Here is a 6,605-nt window from a genome sequence, read left to right on the forward strand (position 1 = left end):
AACAGAAAGGTTTTAATTAAATATAAATAAAAATAATTAAAGAAATAATAATGTTAATAAAAACCCTTCCACACGTATACTAGGTTTGCATAGCCAGGCTCCATGAGTCCCTTCTGTGAGAGGCTGCTGGAAGCAGCTGCTCCTCCATGTCCTGCAGAGTCAGCACCAGCCAGCTCCAGGATGGACCTGCCTCTGGCCAAGGCTGGGCCAGTTAGAAATGGTGGAAACACCTTTGGGATAACAGAATGAAAAAAAAGAAAATTGATTATCGTGTACCTGTAACTGTGACCAGGGAAAGGCAGGGTGAAAACATGAGAGAGGCATAAGTGTGCACACTGGCAGGGCAGGAGGAGGGGCAGGAGCTGCTCCAGGGGCTGGAGCTGATTGCCCTGACATTCCATAGTGCAGTCTGTGCTGAGGCAGCCGGGCCCCTGCAGCCCATGGAGGGCACAGAGTGCAGAGATGCACCTGCAGCGCCTGGAGGAGCCCGTGCCGGAGCAGGGGGATGCCTGAGAGGAGACTGGGACCCCATGAGAAACCTGTGCTGGAGCAGGGACCTGGCAGGGACCTGCAAACCCGTGCAGAGAGGAGCCCAGGCTGGAGCAGGGTCCTGGCAGGACTTGTGAGCTCATGCAAGTGTGACCCACAATGGAGCAGTTTGTGAAGAACTGCTGTCTGTGAGATGAACTCACCTTGGACAAGTTCATGGAGAAGCGTCTCTGGGAGGGACCCCTTGGTGCAGCAGGGGAATGACTCCTCTCCCCGAGCAGCTGGAGAAACAACACGTGAACTGAGCAGAACCCCCATTCCCTGTATCCCTGCATGCACTGGGGCAGGAGATAGGGCTGAGAAGGAAGGAAGGATGGGCAGAAGGTGTTTTTAAATCTATCTTTTACATCTCATTATCCTGCTCTGATTTGGAGAGGAAGAAATTAAATTAATATTTCAAATTATGAACCTGTTTTTCCCATGATGGCATTTGCTGAGTAATCAGTCCCAGTCCTTATTTCAACCCATGAAACCTTCATTCTGTTTTCCGTCTCTGGTCCATCTCTGGAGGGGAGTGAGAGAGCAGCTCTGGTGGGTGTCTCGAATCCAGCCAGGGTCAACTGACAACACTTCCTTTCTCTCATCCTTTCTTTCTTTCCAGAGGTCACAGTGCAGAGGTTGAGTGGGGCTTTGATGGGGGCAGTGAAGGTGTTGGGGAGCAGCAGGGACAGGAGCCCCAGGGATGTGGGACAGGCATGAGAGGGGCCCAGGCAGCTGGCAGGAGGCAAGGCATGTCCCCCTGGGCCAGCAGCAGCCCTGTGCCCTGCCCAAGGCGCTGCCACCAGGGACTGGGCCCAGAGGCAGGGGGAGACCCCAGTCCCGGGGGCGGCGTTTCTGCCCTGAGCCCCGTCCAGCCCAGCCTGCCCCGAGTGCGCAGCGACCGCTGGCATGGCTGCACTGGACAGCGTGACCTGCTGGGGACACTGAGAGCTGCCCTGGGACACTGCCCTGGGGATGCCACAGCACCAAACACTGCACTGTGGGAGCTAAGACAGAGTGCTGTGAATTTAATTAGCATAAGCAGCTTGATAACCAAGATGCCCTGGCAAGAGCAAACAGAGCTTTGAAGGCTCCATGAAGATTGGATCAAGACTGGGGACAGGAAAGAAGAATGAATCAAACAGTTATGTTGGAAAATGGGTAATCTTGTCTCTGTGATGTAGAAAAAATTACCAACTTTCCTAAAAAGCGTACATAAGCACATGTAGCTGAGAGTAAATTTGGATTGTGATCAGCAGTCAGTAGACCCCCTCTCTCTCCCAGTCGTTGATTCTCCAGTGCTGAGCGCTGCCGTGCCGGACACGCTGGATCTCCAGGAGGAGCTGGAGCCCAAGGCAGCGAAGTGGCTCCATTGACATTGCCAATGCATTTTTCTCCATTCCTTTGGCAGCAGAGTGCAGGCCTCAGTTTGCTTTCACCTGGAGGACGTGCAGCACACCTGGAACTGACTGCCCCAGGGGTAGAAACACAGCCCCACCATCTGCCACGGGCTGATCCAGGCTGCACTGGAAAAGGGTAAAGCTCCAAAACATCTGCAATACATCAATAACATCATTGTGTGCAGGAACACAGCAATAAAAGTATTTGAGAAAGGAGAGAGGATCATCCAGATCCTGCTGAAAGGAGGTTTCGCCATGGAGAAGGGCAAAGTCAAGGGACCTGCCTGAGAGATCCAGTTCCTGGGAGTAGAGTGGCAAGATGGACAGAGCCAGATCCCCACTGAAATGAGCAATGAGATCATCATAGTGTCTCCACCAACCAGCAAGAAGGAAACACAAGCTTTCCTAGGGGCCACAGGTTTGTAGAGAATGCATTCCTGGGTGCAGCTGCATTGTGAGCCCTCTCCACCTGGTCACCCTAAGAAGAACAATTCCAGCTGTGGCCCTGAACAGCAACAAAACTTCACCCAGACCAGAGACAACTGGCCAAAGCTGTACCTTTGTACAGAATCATAAATAGTAACCAATGCTCTGTGGAGTGAGCTAGAAAGGTGAAAAATGGCCAGCTAACAACATAAAGGAAAACCAATTCAGGCTGCTGATGAGTGCAAAAACATTGCCACTCAGACAAACTCTCTTTAAAAGTCCATCATGTAGACTGCCACGTCCCCAAAAATCAGGCAAATAAAGAACACTAAAACAAGGAACAAGTAGATCAAGCTGCAAAAATAGAGACCTCACCAATAAATTTAAATTAGCAACATAAGGCAGAGTTGTTCCTAGCTCAATAGGCTCATACTGCCTCAAGTCATCAAGGCAAAAATGCCACCTATAAGTAGGCACAAAACTGAAAAGCAGATTTATCTATAAATTGCATTTCTCAAGTTATCCATAACTGTAAGACATGTGCTAAAATCAAGCAAGCCAAGCCCATAAGGCATCTCTAATATGGGGGGCAGTATTCCAAATATAAGTATAAAGAAGCCCAGCAAATGAACTACATCACACTGCCTCAAACCCCCCAAGGCAAGTGCTACGTGATCACAATGGTAGAAGCCACCACTAGATCATTAGAAACCCACCCTGTACCTCACACTGCTACTCAAAACACTATCTTAAGCCCAAAAAAGCAAGTCCTATAAAGACACAGCACCCCTGAGAGAAACGTCAGACAACAGGACCCATTTCAAGAACAGCCTTAGAAACACCTCAGCCAAAAACCAGGATATTGAATAAATAGATCATATCCCTTATCACACACCAGCTGCCAGGAAAGTTGAACAGTACAACAGACTACTTAAAATTACCCTAAAGGCACTTGGCAGGGAAACATCCAAAAATTGAGAAATGAACTTAACAAAAGCCACCTAAATGGTCAACACCTGAGAGTCCATCACTCAAGCAAGTCCTGCCCAGTCTGAAGCCTTGCACACAGTGCATGGGGATAAAGTCCCTGTAGTGCACATAAAAGGTATTTTAAGACTGTTTAGATTAGGCCCACCTCAAGCAAAGGCAAACCCACCCATACAATTGTTTTTGCTCAAAAACCTAGTTACACTTAGTAGGTAATGTAGAAAGATAAAGAAATCCATTGAGTACCACACAAAAAACCTAATCTTCAGTAAGAATTGTGTGTAAAGTTTCACTGTGGATGAAAATTTAGAGCAGAGTTTAAAGAATGGTAATTCTTTAATTAATTAAGGTTAATTAAGGTATGATGCAGATTGTAATAGAATAAGGAGTAGATCATGTCTTAAGTTGGAATGCAAGATGCAAGCAGAAGTATACATTCTATCAGCATCTGCTGAAACCAGGTGGAGCAGGGCTCCTTATCTCTGCCATGACCCATCCCTCACAACTCCTCCCCACAAGGAGTTATACCTTATGGGAGATGCCGCAGGCAGAGGAGCTTTTTCCACTAAATTCCCAAAAGAAGACCAGGCTTTTCATCATCACTACTAGATGTTAAAAAAGTAACTACACCCTTCTCCAAAATCATGGCTGCAACAAAATCACATCTGTCACTCCAAGAAAACTACAGGTGCCATTATTCAGACTGTAACCAACACCCTGAGCAACAGGGTTACAGGCTGCATTCTGACCTTGCCTGTGTTTTGGTCCTCATATTACTATACTTTCATTTTCATTTCCCAGTGAAAAACTGCTATTCTAAATCCCATATCTTTGGCAGGCAACTCCTCAATTTCCAAGTCATATTAATTTAGAGGGAGGGAGTTTACATTTTCCGTTTCAAGAGAAGCTCCAGAGCTCCTCAGCAGACACCTGTCTGTCAAACCAAGACAGTGCCCTGCTGCAGCTCCATCCCCATGGCAGGATCCGCGCTGGATGATCCCCAGGGACCCCCGGTGGGCAGAGCCCCCCTGAGCCCTGGTGCTGCTGATCCGTGTTGGGAAGACACCTGGCTGGGGGCTGCACACCCTCCCCGTGGCCTGGATTTTCTCTGCATTTCTCTTTGTCCTTCCCAAACACCCAAATCCAGGGTAGAAATAGAGATGTTAAATACCGACCTGCTTGGGGACACGGGGGGATCTTCCAGGGGATGCGGGGGACGCTCGGTTCCAGGGATTTGAGGGGTCCTGGGAGGGACCTGGGGGTTTCTCAGGGCGTTGGGCACCCCAGTTCCAGCGGCTCTGGCTGCGCTGGGAGAGGCGGAGGAGCGGGAGGAAGAGGAGGACGGGAAGAGACGGAAGAGAAGCATCGGGAGGAAGAGGAGGGACAAAGGAGGAGCGGCAGGAAGAGGAGGAGCGATTTTGGAACCACGCGCTTTTCTCTCCCGTTCGATCACGTCGCAGTTTCCCCGGGTCCGGCAGCATCGCCCCCCAAAATCCTGCAGGTGAGCGGGGAGGGGGAGCTCGCCCCAAATCCATCATGGGGGGCTCCGGGAGGGTTTTATTTTGCGTTTCAGAGGATGTTTGGATCTTGCAAGAGCCCAAAGCCACGACTGCAGGAAGGGTTTCAAGACAAACTTCCACCTGGTCAGGCACTGGCGCATCCACACAGGGGACAGACCCTACGAGTGTCCCAAGTGTGGGAAGAGCTTCTCCAGGAGATTTACCTTGACCAAACAGCAGCGGAGTCTCCACAGAGAGAAGCCCTGTGAGTGCCCTGAGTGCAGGAAAAGCTGCTGGCCAAGGGCAGCAGCAGGGCTGAAGGGTTCGTGTGGCACAGGCAGCCCGAGCTGTGGAGCCCTCAGGCCCCTGTGGCAGAGGCGCCCTCAGGAACGGCACCGGGACTGGGACCGGCTGTGGGGATTGGTTGTGGCTTTAGATCTTCCCAGAGCAGAGCAGCTGCTGGCTGCTGTAAAGTTGTTTCTTGTGAAGGCACGTCAGGCTCCAAAGGCAAAGAGCCCAAGGCTCTCCAGTCCCTGTTCAATCTCTCTGCCATAAAGTCCCGATGGAAGCAGGAGCAGCTCTCTGCTGCAAGAGGTGGAAGCTGCGGCTGGTGCAGAGTCTCCAGAGGCAGATGCTCCCTGGCCTTTCTTCTTCTGTTCTTTTCCTCTTCATCTTCCTCTTCTTCTTCTCTTGTGTGCTGGTAGTGGTGATGATGGTGGTGGAGGAGGACAGAGCAAAGAGAGAGGAGTGAGAGAGAGAGCTCTGGCTCCAATACATGGATTTTTATTGACAAATTTCCCAATGATCAAAAAACAGGAACCTGAAGCGTTTCTCCTAAACCTATTAGAATTCTGGTTTTCTAATACAAAAGCTTACGTCTAACTTGTGCATATTGCCTATCTATTTTATCTGAAGAATATAAAATATATTTTTAATCTATTTTTATTCTGTCTAGAACTCTTTTTAAGCTCCCACTGCAGCTTGTTTTTTACATAAGATTCTATGGCTTTTACTTCTTAGGGCATTTATAACATATTTCTACGTATTTCACACTATCATTTATACTTCTACTTCCTATCTATGCAACTTAATATTTATACTTCTTAAACTAAACCTTAGAGATCTATTTCATGTTGGTGTGGCTTAGTATACTTCATTTCTGAAAATGTTTTTAATTTTATTCTTGCATTCTGTTCTCTCTCGGAGGGACTCAAAGAGGCTTCTGTGTTACACATTCCAACTACTGGAAATGAGGACAGACACAGGGAATGGAAGTGGGAATGGGGACAGGGACATGGGAACAGGAGCGAAAAGAGGAACCAGGAATATGGAAATAATAACTGGGGAGATGATATGGGATGGGGATTAACAACATAAAACAGGGAATGGAAATGGGAATATGGCAACAGGATTCGTAATGGGGATATGGGAAGGGGGCTGGAAATACAGAAATTGAATTATGGGAATGGGAGTAGCACTGAGAATACAAAAAGGGAAACAGAACACAGAATATGGGACTGCGAATATGTGAATGGAAACCGGACAAAGAATACGAGACATGGACAGGGAATGAAACCAGGAATGGGATTTGCACTGGGATGGGATCAGGACAGGAGTGACAGTGGGGTGAGATGGGAATAAGCCAGGGGCAAGGGGACTGAAAGCGAGGAGAGGGGGATCCTGGACAAGGGACAGCAGGAGCTGGGAGAGGGGGACATGGGGACAGTGTCAGGCCAGGGGGCTGTTCATCAGCTGCTCCAGAACC

Source organism: Erithacus rubecula (assembly GCF_903797595.1).
Source record: "Erithacus rubecula genome assembly, contig: scaffold_185_arrow_ctg1, whole genome shotgun sequence".
Classification (NCBI taxonomy): Eukaryota; Metazoa; Chordata; class Aves; order Passeriformes; family Muscicapidae; genus Erithacus; species Erithacus rubecula.